The 16,115-nt window shown below is 47.0% G+C and overlaps 1 long non-coding RNA gene across 2 annotated transcripts in view; it reads left to right on the top strand.

The window, feature by feature from the left end:
• The window catches only part of LOC129150306 (uncharacterized), a 93,886-nt gene extending 86,091 nt beyond the window's left edge, over positions 1 to 7,795 (top strand). For both annotated transcript variants that reach the window (XR_008557058.1, XR_008557059.1), the window contains 2 exons: positions 3,345 to 3,499; positions 7,361 to 7,795. This is a non-coding gene — a long non-coding RNA (uncharacterized LOC129150306). The remainder of the gene's footprint in view (positions 1 to 3,344; positions 3,500 to 7,360) is intronic.
• The last annotated feature ends 8,320 nt before the right edge of the window (positions 7,796 to 16,115 follow it).

Genomic DNA, 16,115 nt, shown 5'->3' with positions numbered 1-16,115 from the left:
TAGCTGGCAAGGATGCCCAGGGCCTGGCACAACATAGAACTCAAAGAATCTTAGTTCCTTTTCTTTTTCTTAAGGACAAGAACTCTTAGTGGGTACATAATAAATGTACTTAGTTCTAGATTTGAATTTAGTCACTTTATATATTACTAGGGGCCCAGTGCATGAATTTGTGCACCTTGAAAGGAACTGTAGGCCGAGAGGCTGTGGTGAGCACAGGGGTGGGTCTCAGCCCATCCTCTGTGCTCCTGCCTGGCCCCTCCCACCACGGCCCCCCCCTGCCCCCGTCCCCTCTCTGCCAGCAGCCCCACTCCCGCCACTGGCCTCGCTCACAATCACTGAGAGTGCGGAGCGATTGCCGGTGCCAGCAGTGGGTGCGAGAGGGGCCAGCGCCATCAGCGGGTGCGAGCAGTGGCTGCTGCCCCAATTGCCCCTTAGGATCAGGGGGAGGTGGAGAAGCCCTGAGGGGCGACAGGGGCCGGCAGCCGCTGCTCGCACCTGCTGACAGCACTGAGTGATCAGGGAGAGCCTCTGGTGGTTACTGAAAATTCTCTGCCCGGCACTCGCACCTGCTGCTGGTGCCGGCCCCACTCACACCTGTTTTCAGTGCAGGAGCTGCTGCTTGCACCCGCTGCTGGTGCCCAGCACTGGCCCCAATCTCTCGGTGCCATTAGCGGGTGCGAGCAGCGGCTGCCAGCCCAGATCACCCCTCAGGGCTTCTCCACTTCCCCCTGCTCCTGAAGGGCAATCGGGGCTGGCAGCCACCGCTCCCACCCACTGCCGGTGCTCTGCGTGCACCAGTCCCGATCGCTTGGCACTGTCAGTGGGTGTGAGTGGTGGCTGCCGGCCCCTACCCCTGCTCCTGAGGGGCAATCAGGGCAGCAGCCTCCACTCGAACCCACTGATGGCACCGGCCTCGCTTGCACCCATTGCTGGCACTGGCCCAATTGCTTCGTGCCATCAGCGGGAGTGAGCGGGAGTGGGGAGGGCGTGGCAGGGGGGACCAGGCGGGGGTGCTGAGGATGGGCCGAGACCTGCCCCTGTGCCCACCGCAGACTTGTGGCCCACAGTTCCTTTCAAGGTGCTCGAATTCGTACACTGGGCCACTAGTAAAATAATAAAATAAATGAAATAAAATTAAAATAATAAAATAAACAAACAAAAAAACAGTTCTATGATCCTTGTAACAAACCTATAACAGGTTTGGGCTGAAAATAAATAAAATAAAACAAAAGCCCCAACCTACCAGAGAGTAAAATGGTGGTTACCAGGGGATGGGGTGGAGGGATAAGATAAATGGTATTTAAGGGTACAGATTTATAACAAGTAGTAAATAAGCCACGGAGATCTAATGTACAGTATAATGAATATAGACAATTTTATACTATGACTGTGATATGATAAATATCACTGCAATGGCAATCATATAACAGTATATAAATGCATCAAAGTGACATGCTGTTCACCTTAAATTGACACAATGTTCCATGCCAAATTTTTAAAAATATTTTTAATTATTCAATAAGTAAAATAGAAACCAAAGAGTATAACAGGTTTTAATCTCAGCTCTCACTTGTTAGGCCACTCTGTGAGGCCCAATTTTATAATATGTAAATTATGAAAAATAATGACTCACCTCATAAGATCATTGTGAAAACTAACCTGAGTTGATGTGTGAAATGTACATTGAACAGTGCTTGGCTACTTTGCAAATATTGAGGAGAGAGGTTCCAGGATATTCAATGGCAAGGAGGCCACAGAATTAGACTATTTTCTTCTGGGTAGTAATAGACAGTGGTTTTCTTCAAGAGCCACAATTTCCTTTGCCTATATATTAGAAAGTTTTGGGGGTTATACTAACTCTCAAGGCATTGGGGAACTTTCTAGAGTATTTAAATCAAGAACTTATTCCAACCTCACTGAAATTTTGAAGTAATTTTTGAATAGGTAATATGTGCACACTAGGGGCCCAGTTCGTGCGCTGAGGGTGGGGGGCCAGACTTCGGCTTAGGCCCGCGCCCCACAGAGAGCAGGCCTAAGCCGAAGTCTGGCCTCCCTTTGTGGGAGGCGACCGAGCTGATCAGGGGAAGGCACCAGCCCCATCACCCCGCTGCTGCAGCCACTGCCAGTCACCACAGCCACCAAGGTGTTTTCATCAACACGGACTCCAGTCCCTTCACCATGAAAAAATGACAACTTTCTTTAGGCATTTTTAAGATGTGTCTTTCATAGGATATGCATTTCTTTCTTTCTTTATTTTTTATCCTCACCTGAGGATATGTTTTCATTGACTTTTAGAGAATGTGGAAGAGAAAGGGAAAGACAGAGAGAAACATCAAAGTGAGAGGAATACTTTGATTGGTTGGCTCCTGCATGAGCCCTGACCTGGGCTCCGGCCAGGGAGGAGCCTGCAACCTAGGTACATGCCCTTGATCAGAATTGAACCCAGACCCTGCTGTGGGCAGGCCGAGGATCTATCCACTGAGCCAAACTGGCTAGGGCAGGATATGACATTTCTTAGCCCTCCAGCAGCGGACCTTCATTTTTTTCTCCAGAAGTGTGGTGGAAAAACCCTAGATCACCTTTTTGGATTCTTATTACCCAAGTTACTAAGAATATTACCAGTGGCATACAGGGAGCTTAGCCAATGAGCAGTCAGAAAAGGTGTTTCCTCTGTAGTTCACACCAATCGCCAGCTTCGCCCCTGCCCAGGCCTGCCCAGGCCTAAAGCCTCTGGCTGAAGCTTTAGGCCTGGGCAGGGGACCCCCAGCTCCCTCTGACCACCAGCTCCACCCCTGCCCAGGCCTAAAGCCTCAGGGCCTGGGCAGGGGACCCCCAGCTCCCTCCAATCACTGGCTCTGACCTTGCATCTGGCCAAAGCTTTAGGCCAGGGCAGGGGACCCCCAGCTCCCTCTGACCACCAGCTCCACCCCTGCCCAGGCCTAAAGCCTCGGGGCCTGGGCAGGGGACCCCCAGCTCCCTCTGATCGCCGGCTCCACCCCTCCTCAGGCCTGCCCAGGCCCAAAGCCTCTGGCAGAGGCTTTCGGCCTGGGTAGGGGACCCTCAGCTCCCTCTGATCACCGGCTCTGCCCCTGCCTCCTCGACTCTGATCGCAGGCTTGGCCCTGCCCAGGAGCCCCCTGGCTCAGGCCCTTCCCAGGCTGCTCAGGGCCCACGCGGAGCTTACCTCAGAGTGACCTGGGTGCCAGGGTGTTCCCGGGACCCAGGCACTGGGCACCTATGTATGCAAATTAACCGCCATCTTTGTTGGTTTAATTTGCATACACACTCTGATTGGCTATGGGCATAGCAGAGGTACGGTCAATTTACATGTTTGTCTATTATTAGGTAAGATGCTGCAAACTTAAAAGAAAATATACAAAAAGAAATGAGGAGAAAAGAGTATACGTACAGTTACCAGTTTTTGTTCATACACCAGAGATATTCTTTGATACCCAAGGGCTCACCCTCTCTCCTCCTCAACTAGCAAGTATATTCAGCAGGTATGTATTGTTTTTACTGAGATACTCCAAAGCCTTAAGTGTTTGCAAACACTTCAAGCAAGTGTTTCAGTTTAGGATTATTGATTAAAGTTTCCCCAGGGACACTTTCTAACAGACTCACAACAGCTATTGGCTGTTAGGGATCATCTCGCCCAAGGCCCCAGGGAGGTGTCGATAATCAGGTATAATGAGCAAGAAATGCTAAGAAGAGCGTGTAGGAAAGGAAGGTGCAGCTGATAAGTACCTACTGGGTGTCAGATATGACACTATCATTTTAAATGTTCTGTCTTAATTTTCCCAACCACCTTGGAGATGGTTATTATCCTTTCCCATTTTGCAAATAAGAAAACAGGTTATAGAAAAGTTAAGTGACTTGCCCAAGCTAACACAGCTAGAAAGTTGAGGAGGCAGGATTCACTCAGACCTTACTGGGCTTGCATCTCAACTGCCTTTGTCTAGTCCATTCCCCCATCAATCAGAAGGGAACAGACTTGGAAAACGTTAAATGCAGCTTTTTGGCAAAGCTATATACATGGCATGCCTACATTATCTGGTCTCCCTTTTCACTCCTTTCCTGTTAAATAATAACCGGGTTATTACAACTGCATCAAGATCTGAAAAACTAACAAAACATCAAAAGTAATAACCAGTAGACAGAGACCAGAGTCAACAATCCTTCTCTCTTTCCGTTTCTCTTCAGACATATGGACCATTGGCCAAGATACATTGTAATTGTTCACGGAGGTCAGTCTAAGACAGGCACAAAGAGATGTTCATTTTTTGTTGTTGTTGGGGAAGGCAGATGCTCTACCCCTGTGCTGCCTTAGTGGGGCCCCAGAATCTTCATTTCTATGGTTAAGAGAAAAGCAGTTATAATCACTGAACACATAAGATTTTTGTAAACAAAAATTCCTGAATAAAAGAGATAGATTCTGTTTTGATGGCGTCATTGTCTTTATCAGTCCGGGCTGCTGTAACAAAATGCCACAGACTGGGCGGCTTAAACAACAAACATTTATTTCTCACAGTTCTGGAGGCTGGAAGCCCAGGATCTTAGTTCCGTCTGATTTCATGGGGCCTCCGCCCTTATGACCTCACTTAAACTTAATCACCTCCTAAGGCCCCAGCCCCTGAGAGCATCACATTGGGGTTTAGGGTTTTCACATATGCGTTTTGTGGGGATACACATTCTGTCCATGACGCTGACAATAACAAAATACCGTATGCATACAGAGTGCGGCAAGGTTCACACTAGCCGCCTCATTCGCCCCTCAGGGTTGTTACCGGTAAGTTAGCTATGTTTATTTTCCCTGTTTCACAGATGAGGAAGCTCAGTGGAGAAGGATCCAGTGATTTCCCCAAGGTCACACAGCTAGGCAGTGGCAGGGGGTGGAGTGCAAATTCTGGGTTTCTTATTAAAATCCCTGTTCTTTCAGCCGCATCAGGAATCAGGCCATGCCGCCTCTAGTATTAACAGCAGCGTTCCCAAAACAGGAAGAGCAATAGAAGTTTATTTAGTGCTTTACTATGTGCCAGTCTCCTTGAGCTCATTATCTCCTGGGGTGGGTACTGTTACTCTCCCTTGTGCATCTCTGAGAGAACCTAAAATTATCAGGGTTAAGGCACTTTCCAAGATCACACAGCTAGTACATGACAGAACAAGTCCTGGAACCGGGTCTAGCTGATCCTAGAGATTATGGTCTTATTAAACGCTGTGCTCGAGTGGCCTTTGAGATCCTCTTTGAAAGCAGTGTAAGACGTAGAGGGGCTACATGAAGATGGAAAAAATAAAACAACAACAAAAAGAAAAGCGGCGTGGAAGATGAAAATATTTTGTTACACATATTTTTTTGAGAATTTAGCCAGAAATGCATTTCTTGCCCTTTAAAAGCATTAGTGTCCTACAATGTACTCCATTGAAAGTCCTATTTTGGGGGCACGCAGATGGAGGACAGATGTTTCTTTATGCTCTGAAAGGTCCACTCTATGTGGCTGACCATAATGAGATTGTATCTTGTTCTGAATGTTTCAGAAAAATGGCAACCGACAGATCATTCCAATTCAAAGCCAAATCAGAGCAGTTACTGCATAGATTTGATGAAAACAACAACAGGATGTTACTCAGTGGTTTGGGTGGGAACTTTTCATGTCACACTTCATTCTGAGCCACGCAGACATTTTCAGAGAGGCAAGCGTTCTACCCTGAAATTCAGCCTGAAGTCAGAGAATTGCATGATTGAGACTGACATGATGGGGGCAGGGGGGTTACAGGTGTGGGGAGAGCAATGCTGACCTTTATTTTGGTGCGATACAGAATTAAGGCAGAAGGCCCCAGAGCCATGGAGAGAAGGTGACTCTGTTTTTGCCCAAGAGCTCTGTTTTTGCAGATAGTTTTCCCTTTGTCGTTCCTTGTGTGCCATTACCTCGAAGACTTCCTGCCACCAATTTGCTGTGGCTTGAGCATGACTCTTCAGATTAAAGACACTTTCTGTGGGTGCAGCAGTTGAACTTCAGTGATGCAGCATATTTTAAATGCCCATTTGGGAAGAAGGCTTAGAACTCTAAGAGAGTATTTCGCAACCTTCCTTGTGTTTTGGAGTCATGATTACAACCTGCGAAAAAGTTCTTAGGGTCAATGCACAAGTGCATGTATGTTTTGAGTGAGCTGATTTCCGGGTCAGGGAGTCCTTTTGTATTCTACAGAGAACCATAGCACCACAGAGCCTGACATTGGCCTTGCCGTTACCTGGCTCACTGTTCATTTTATTGAGACGGAAACTGAGGTGGGCCCAGTGAGGGTTAGTGACATTCTGGAGGAACTCAGCCCAGCGGGGAGAGCTTTCCTGAAGACCTAAAGGACCCTAGTTCTAAGCGGTGTTTGCAAATTCAGCTGAGTTTTTCACAGAATCTAAGAACACACACTCTGAGATCTGATCTGGATTCTAAACCAGCTTTCTTTGCTTATTAGCTGTGTTTTGGTAAGACATTTAACTTCGTAATGCTTCAGTTTTCTCATCTATAGAATGGGCACAAGATTTTCATCCTTTAACCTCATCACATCCATTAAACCCTCAGATAAGGTACCCGAAATCCTACTTCCTCATGCCGTTTCCTTGCACACAAGCCCCTAATGACTTCTCATTGTTTTAACAGTTTGCCCACAAAGGTACCCACTAGTAGTTCCTGGCACATGCACTGCACCTTCGGCATTCTGGCTGACCCACTGTCCCAGGGCACCGTTTGTCAATGCCTGGCTTCCTGCTTTTCATTGGTTCTGCCCCTACAATGTGCTGGCCACTATGCTAGTTGAAGGGGATTAAAGAGATGAAGATATGGTTTCTGTCATCCATTTAGTGAGAAGGAAATTTATAAATAACCTCATTACATTATTGTAAGGGCTGGGATAAAAGCACCTAACTCCTACTTGGGAGAAGGTAGGTGGTCAGAGAAGATGTTAAAGACAACTATTTCATAGTCTTAAAGAATAAAGAGAGGATAGGTAGGTAGATAGATAGATAGATGAGAGATAGATAGATAGATAGATAGATAGATAGATAGATAGATAGATAGATGATAGATAGATCTTCGTATTTACGTGGAAGGAAGGGACTTCTGACTGAGATCAGCATGGGCAGAGGCGTGGCAGTTTGGAAAGGCGGGCAGAGGCTGCCGGCCAGTTCCGTATGGTGGGCCTGCAGGAATGCACGTGGAAGTCCAGCCTGCCCAGAGGATTGGATTCTGGCCAATAGAAAACCAATGGGGTCAGGCCCTATTGCTGCTTTGTTAAATCCCACGGGGACAAAAGAGCAAGAACATTTAACATTCCCAGTGACTCACATGTAAATGACTGTGTTTGCCGAGGTTTCTTTCTCAAGGTACGGAGGCACCTAGAGGCAGGGCCATCTTTTACACCAGGCGACAGAGTGAAAAGTCAACATGGTGACATTTCCGCTGCTGACATCATCCCAGTTACGTGGCATTGCGTTTAATCTTCTTGAGCTTCTTCTCTGTTCCGGTACAAGAACAACACCTTTTCCTTTAAGTCCTGCTCCCTGGCTCCGGGGGAAGAGACAAGGGTGTGACCGTGGCGTATGTTCTCCAAGAGACTCTTCCTGCCCTGCTCTCAGCAGTGCCCTGAGTGGTGATGGATAAATGCTCGTTATCAGTGGGGAACAACCTGCCATCCCTGGTACCCTGACTTGGCTACCTGATTGCTTCCGGGGAGATGTGGGGCTGCCCAGGGCATGGCCTGTTTCTTCAGTCATCTCTTGGCTGTCCCTCCTTTCCGTATTGGGAGAGGGAGAGGGAAAAGAGGAAGGAAATGAAGGGCCATGTGCTCCTGCTGGGCCTGATTCTCTTTTTTCTGGTCCAGTGCTCCTTTCTCATTCAGAAGGTAAGATCCCCTTCACTTGTCAGCCAGTTGGATGGTCACATATTTAGGGAGAATCTCAAAGCCAGGTGCAAGACATCAGGTAGACGTGGAGGATGCTGTCTGCAGTGGGTTTACAGTCTAGTCAGGAACACAGACATTAAACGAGCAGTAATTACCAAAGTGATGGGGAACTCAGAGTAGAGTGCTGGTTGCCACGAGAACACACAACAGAGGAACCTAAATATGGGACCTGGTCAGGGAGGTGCTATCCTGAGGAAGCGACCTTTCACCTGAGAACTCCGATGAACAGGAGTTAGCTAAGCAAAGGGAGCAAGGAAGAGTCTTCCAGACAGAGAAATACATGTGCAAAGACTGGGGTGGGAAAGGGCATGTTTTAAAAGATTTTCTACCAACGTTGGAGGGAAACTCATGAGAGCTAACATGCGGTGAGCACCCACCAGGGTCAGACGAGATGCCAAGCATCTTCCATAATCTCATGGAATCCTCCTAAGGTCCTGAGAGGTTTGTTTCCACGAGGGCAGGGTCCTGTTTGTCTTGTCCCCATTGACTCCACTGTGTCGCTATTGAAGACACAGTGGAATCAGTGGGGGACAAGCACCTGTGTAGGAGCCGGCACCTGTGCAGGAGCAGGCACTCGATTTTCGTAGAATAGTTCACTTTTCCCTGAAGAGGACACTGAGGCTCAGAGAGGTAAGGTTACTCCCGTGTTACTCCTGGAGACAGGACTCCAACCCAGAGTGAAGATGAGTGCCTCCCCCGCCACCAAGCTGACAGTCCAGCTCTGTCTAGGACAATGTCTTGCTTTCTCTTGTAGACACAGCAGAGCCCAGGTCTAGGCCTAGAGCAGTCCCGGGCTGGGCACCAGAACACAGAGTTGGTGCCCAGCACACAGCTCCAAGAGAGCCCCCCGTGGGTCAGCTGAGCCTCATGGGTGCACAGTCAGCCCTTAGAGCTGGCTCCCAGTTGGGGCTGTACCCTCAATGCAGGGAGGAGCTGACATCTCTCAGTGTATCCGAGCCCGGAGGTGTGTCTCTCCAACTGGGAGCCTGTTAGCTGACGGGACAGTTAGGCCCAGAGGCCCATGGACCAGAAACCTGAGAACTGAAAACTTGGAGGCATCGGCTGGCCCAGGTCAGACTCTGGGCTGCACGTCAGTGGTGATGGGTCAGCCTCAGATTTCAAGCTTTGGTGTTAAAGCTCAAGAGGGCCGAGCACTTCACCGGTCACCTCTTTACCTGTGCAACCTCAGGGCATTTCTCCGTACTGGGAACTGTCACCTGAGCACGATGAAGGCTCTCCTGGGAATGCTCCTCGCTGCCCTGCCCTAGTTACTCCTCTTCACTGTACACCCCGCCTCCTGAGGCCGAGGTGCTGCAGAACAGACCTAAGATCATTCCGTCCTCCTCCTCGTGTTTGTATGCCTTAGGTGCTTTAGTGAATAAAAAAGTCTTGTTCACATGTCATAAAAGTGAGTCATTTCAAAAACTGAAAAATAAATGTATGACATATGCTCAAGCTCTTAAGAACATTACTCAATATTAACCCTGATCAACACTTCCCACTCGCTGAGCATTTCATGTAGATCAGAATAATGGTGTTGGAAGGCACCTTAGGGCACATCTAGGCTCTCATGAGGCTCAGGCAGGCGGGCCCTGAGCACACTGACATGCACAGATCACATTGGAAATGGCAGCATCAGGAGGGCCAGTGCAGAGTCCCAGAAGTCACATGAATTTAGCCTGAACTGGGACTGGTAGTCATTTCGCAAGTCTAAACATCTGCCAGCATTTCCCTATAATAAATCTGGATTCTCCGGGAGCTAAGCTGGACAATAACACCCAAGCTGACTCCGAGCCTCCTCTGCACTTTAAAACCAAAACCAAAATGTTAATGACAGAAGTTAATGACAAATGTTCATCTCAGAAGTCACAAGGACCCCACATTCTCTCCCGCTGTGAGCTGGGGTCTCCAGCATCCTCAAAACCGCCAGTTCCCTGAGCCACAGATCCCACGGAGAAGCATGTTAACTTCCCGCAGGCCCCTCTAGAACTGGGCTCAGCCGGGCCTCTGCTGAGGATCTGAGGCAGCACCAAAGCCATCTGGCTCATTTCCAGCCTTGCATAAAATCATGCTCGGCGGGCACTCTTCTCGGCTGGAGGAATTAGACTCACCACCAGAAAGAAAAAGGGAAGGCCAGTTTTTCCCCCTCTTCTAGAAGAATATAAAAAGCAGCTAATGCAATTGTGCAAAGTCACTTGATAAGTCATCTTCCCTTCGTTTGCAGAGTTTAGTGGGGGCGGGAGTGGAGGACATGTGAGAGCTGCAGTCCCACGGTGTGAGTGGGCCTTGGAGACCACTGATCAGGGTCGCTCGCCGCGGGCCTGACATGCCATTGGCTTGAAGGGCATCCAGGGGGAAATGCCAAGTGAACCAGTGCTTCAGGAAGGGGGCCCTCAGACCTTGGGGAAGGCTTTCTCCCATCTCAGCAGTGTGTTCAGCCCAAAGGCAAAGCCAGGGAGGAACACCCCGTCAGCTTGGGGTGAGGAGGGCAGCTTCTCGTCCGGAGCATGGCATGAATTCCATAAGGGCAGCTTAACCCGCCCCTCCTCACTCTGCAAACGTCTAAATCAGCAAAACGAATTTAGAATGAATTCAGCCTGAACTGGGATTGGTAGTCATTTTGCAAGTCTAAGACGACGGCCAGCATTTCCCTATAATAAATCCACTCTCGGGAGCTGAGCTGCACAGTAACACCCATGCTGACTGGAAGCCTCCTCCGTACTTTAAAACCAAAACCAAGATGCTAATGACTCTCTTGACCAGGATGCAGTCTTTATTCAATATCTCCCATAGAGTCTGAAATTCTGAACAGCACTCCATTCTTCTAATGAGAGCGCATGTGCTCACAGTTTAGGCTACGGTATTAGAATTAAAACTGTATTTTCAATAAATAACCATGAAGTTTAAAAGTACATTGGTCCTTTGAATGAAATGATGATTTATTTATACTAAAGAGTGTTTAAAACTCTTTGTGTATATGTGTGTCTGAATGCATATCGATCCTTTTTTAGCTTATATAGCATCTCCCATTATAAAGGACAGAATACTGAATTCGATGTTGAAATCCTAGGCTGTGATCACAACCCGTCACTTTCTTGCCATATGATCTTGGCAGCATGCACGATACAAAAACAGAGTTGGTGCTACAGTCTCCAGTTCCAAGCCTGACTCTGCCATTTACTGGCGATGCCATCTCATATATAACCCAATATGCTATTTAACCTGCCCAGACCTATTTCTTTTTCTATGAAATGGAGATAATGCCTACACTAATATGTTTTAAGCATTGGTGATATTTATAAAGTATATGACAGAAACCTTAATAGTTTTCAATAATGGTAATTATTGAAGATGGCTCTTTCAGACCCTACTTTCTATTTAAAAGGTTTTTTAAAAAACTGATTTCAGAGAGAGGCTGGGAGAGAGCAAGCAAAACATCAATGCAAGAGATGTGCCCCAGCCAGGGATTAAACCTGCAACCTGGGTATGTGCCCCCTGACTGAGAACTGAACCTACCACCTCTTGGTGTATGGGACGAGGCTCCAACTAATAACTGTGGTAACTTAACCTGGTTATGAATAACTGGAAAGAAGCAAAGGGAACGCCAAATGGTGTAGGCATGCCATTTTGCAGGTTTGCCAGTAAGCCTCAGTTTAACACTCCCCAGAAAGTCTGGGTGACATAGGGAAGGCACTTGTCTGTTGGTCACACCTGGGAACAGGTCATTGGCCAGAGTGGGCATGGTCACTGCAAGTGTGGGAAGATTTGAGATATATAATCCCCTAAACAAAGGAATTCGCTCTCTTGCCTCTTGCTTTCTTGTTTGCGCTTAACTCCTGGTCTGTGGGGCGCTGTGTGCCTGCATTTCCCCACACACATGGATTAATGGACTGCAGCTAGTTTAATGCTAAACCAGACCCACCTACAATATGGAACAGAACCCGGACACTGGCTTTGTTTCTAGCTCTACTGAATCCCCAGCTGTACATCTTCCAGGACCGGATTAAGGGAAATGGGACTTTGCAAACCGAGGTATGTAATTCCACGCAAATAAAACTTTCTACCCCATCTCATCCTCCCAGGGGGAATCTCTGAAAATGCTTACTCCATCGGTATTCCAAGAACCCCTCTCCCATGCATTTCTCTGATAACACAACCAACTCAGCCACACTGGCCAGTCCTAGTTTTCTTATAAGTGAAGCGGGGACAGGAGCCTGCAGCGCTCTGGGCCCAGCAATGCACTGTGCACAGGCAGGGGTCATCATCAGGCTGCAGGACGGAATGAAAAGGAACCAGCTTGCTAGAGAATGCGCAGGATGCGGAACTAGGAAGAGGTCGTGGCTCCCCCACCAGGCTTCGGCTGCATGTAGATGATCTGTGCTCCCAGAAGAGTGAAAAGAGCTCTCCCTGGGGCTGTGCAGACTTGCATGCCATCTCCCTCAGACATGAGTTTGCAATTGTCAACCAGTGACTTAGGCTTTCCCCTTCAGAAGAGTCCATGGTTCCTTCCGCTTGGAAAGTTCTGCAATTCTAGAATGACATTAGGGGATGTGGGGAAGGGTGTGTGTGGAATGGATGGAGAGTGACTGCCTGGCTCAGATGACGACGAACTGGATAGATACGGGGCAGGAGGAAGCACTGGGCTTACAGCTGATGGGAAGAGACCGAAAATAGTCACCTGTGAGTCTTCAGCGCCCGGTGGGTGAGAGAGAAGGAAGTGCTGATGTTGTGTTGTTTCCCTAAACCTCTGCAGAAACAAACTTTGCAGACATGTAGGTTGACTACGATGCCACTTCTGAACAGTCACGAGGCCTTGGGAAAGCTAACCTTTTAAAATTTCACACATCAAACGAAGTTGTTGGGTGGGCTGAGATACAAACAAAGAACCCAGTAGAGTACCTGGCATGCAGCAGTGCTAAATAACATTATTGTTGTACTCCAGCTCCACTGTGCTATTTTCCCTATGGTGACAGACTCCACGCTGAAGGAGCATGGACAAGCAATGATTAGATGTTTTATCTTTTTTCAGTTTGAAGCCGTTAATGAGGCTCTGCAGAGATATGACAAGCCCAGCAAATTTTCCTCAGGCCTCTTAATGCAGACGATCCGTTTTCCTTCCCTTAGTTAATTCTTCAGCCTTTCCCTTCCACTGAGCAATTGCCTGCAACTGGCTCAGTCTATTGTTAAAAAGATGATGGAACTGCTCTTTTCTCCCCATAATGATCTGAGTAGTCCCTCTATGAAGTTCCCATAGAGGCAATAGGCAAGGATGGGAATACAAACCCAGTACAGGGAAAGACTAGTCAGAAACCCCCTTCACTCAGTTGGCATTTGTTTAAACATTCGCCGGAGTGGGTACTAATTTACAAGCACCACCTTATGTCATTGGAATAATTGGAAATAGGGAACCAGTTAACTCAGGTTTCCACATGCAATTTCTTACGTTTCCAGCCTAAGGAATGCAAATTGGTCCTGCTCCCAGTCAGCGCATTGAATAAGTCGCTTATTGGAAATTGTGACAAGAAACCACCTTGAAGGAAGGAAGAATCTCGGTAACTGAAAGACATTTTTGTGAGGAAAGCTAAAATCTCACCCTCAGTATGATGGGTACTTAATACTCTCAAAGATGGGATTTAGTAATGGGCGAGGACATGTAAGCTTGAAGTATGTGGTTAGGACAGCAATAAACGAGAGAGAGAGAGAGAGAGAGAGAGAGAGAGAGAGAGAGAGAGAGAGAGAGAGAGAGAGAGAGAGAGAGAGAGATCTAGGAAGGGAGTGGAAAGGGACCAGGAGAATAGGGTGCATTGAGGGGAAAGAGGGGAGACCCAGCAGCTGACAGGCCTGCTCTTGATGCCTGGAGAAGAGATGGTCTATTGCGATGTTTGAAGAAATGCTCTGAGCTGTAGTAACTTTCATTTGCCCTACAGCTTCCACTTAACTCTCTGCTCAGTCATCTCTAAACTCTCACTCTTGTGAGAGTTTTGTTACTGGAGAAGGGAATAACTAGACAGCTCATATAAAGGTTCATGGTTTTCAGTAATAGAAAACCAGTTCTCCCATCTCTACCAAATACACATTGAATAAATTATTCAAAGAATGTTTTTTTTAAAGGGGTGCTAAATTCTTGCCTGCCCACCTCCTGTCCGGTCCTGCTGCCAGGCACTGCAGGGGCCTTTCTAAGGCATCTCATTTGAGATGGAGTCACTAGGATTAAGTGAGGGCCACTGAATTCTCAAGATCTTCCCTTGGAAGTTGCATTTGATAAAGGCAAGGCAAAGAGAAACTGAATAAAAGGGAGGGGAAGGAAGCTTCTATTTGGTTTGTTCTTATCTCAGCAGCAGAGGGAGGCAGAGAGTAAAAAATAATACGTTGAGCTCTATACCAACAAATGCCTGTGTAAAAAGGCAAACAAACTTTAAGGTGTTTATTGTAAGTGTTGACGAAAAGGGGCCACATGCTAACCTGACTAACTCAGGGAAAGCCTGCGTGGTGGCCTTGTAAACTCAAAGACCCCACAAAGGATGGTCTGAACTGAAAACTTTTTAAATTAAAAAGCAGTTTATGATGGTAGTCATGTCCTAGGCCGGTATCTTCCCTGACAAAGGTCAATCTTTACTTAACTGAGCCTATTGTCTTTGTGTATCTATGATAACATATCGCTGGAATGTCAAATTAATTTTCCTTTTTTTCTGGACCCCCTCAAAGCACAGGCACTGCTCTGCGGAGACCACAAATCCTCATTGAGTTAATTGTTGACCGTTAACTATCCTGTACCCACCTAAGTAAAAGAAGTATGTGTATATCACTTTATTTTTTATCCAATCCCAGAGGTTTCCCTGCTTTGCTTTCTCCCACCTCCCTAATCTATCACTAATGGAGTTCATGTAACCCACTTACATCTCCTCTTTTGACTGTAATGTATAAAACAAGGTGAAAAACTGCCATTCCCTGGAATATTATTTTAATTCATTGAGATTCTGCTTCCCAGCAATTGTCGACAGTCTGGCTCAAATAAACTCACAAGTTATTATTTTTTTTACAAGTTTGAATATTTCTTATGTTAACATAAATCATTTGCAAAGCTCTCAGTAACACACAGGTAGTCCTATAGAATCATTGGTATTTAGAAGGCAGGACTTATAACTCTAGAGGATGATGAGATAACACAAGGTGAGGAGAGATTTGCATTTTAAAAAGGACTGCGTACTTTTTTCTGATCCTTCTTTGGCCTATAGTTACATATTCCTCTGTAAACATGGGGCTTGAGTCCAAGGTTTAACTTTGCACCTTTGGATGAACAGCTGGCCTCCAGACCTCGGAGGTGAGCGGCACAGAGTTGACAAGCTAGGATTTCAGAGGATCCAGAGGAGAAAGAGGCAGAAGCCCAACAGAAGCTGAAGCTCCAGACTCAAACCGTGCCCTGCACCACACCACAAAGCCTCCCCCCCCGCCCCCCCGACCCGCCCCCTCCCCGCACAGGCAGGTCCTTCACCACGTTTGTGATAAGCCATTTGGCAATGTGGAAGTGAATGCTGAAGAACAACACAAAGCCACACTTAAATGGTGCTCATGGGGCATGTCACCTCACCGCCCTGCAGGCTGTCAGCACATGCCTTGAGTCTGGTGCAGGCTTTATTTTCTCAATATATAGGGTGTCCCCCCGCCCCCGCCAATGTATACACACATTTTGAATAATTATAAAGGCAGTGTTCAAAACTGAGCTATCAGCTGTTAAAATGTGTATACATTTTGGGGGGACACCCTGTATTTCCCATTCCCAAGGCACTTGGGAGGTAGAGGAAAGCCTTCTTGAAGAACCGCATTTCCAGGAAAAAATATGTCCATCAGGTTTCAGCAGTTAAATTTCCTTCATAATCTGGTTCAGTATGTATCAAGTTCTGTCCGGCAGAGAAAAGATCTGAGTATCAGCTTTCTGATGTGTTCCTGACACTATATGTGTGTGTGTGTGTGTGTGTGTGTGTGTGTGTGTGTGTGTAAGCTGAAATAGAGGGAGAGAGGTGTGGGGGGAGAGAGAAAGAGATCAAAATAATGATTTAAAAATAAAACAAACATAAAGGTCAAATGATTATGTGTCTATTTTTCCCAATAATTCTATTTTTTCTCCCTTTACAAAACCTTCTGAAAATGACATCTTGCAGCTCA

Source organism: Eptesicus fuscus, chromosome 9, assembly GCF_027574615.1.
Source record: "Eptesicus fuscus isolate TK198812 chromosome 9, DD_ASM_mEF_20220401, whole genome shotgun sequence".
NCBI lineage: Eukaryota > Metazoa > Chordata > Mammalia > Chiroptera > Vespertilionidae > Eptesicus > Eptesicus fuscus.
The sequence above is the reverse complement of the archived record's forward strand: the minus strand, read 5'-3'. Positions and strand labels throughout refer to the sequence as shown.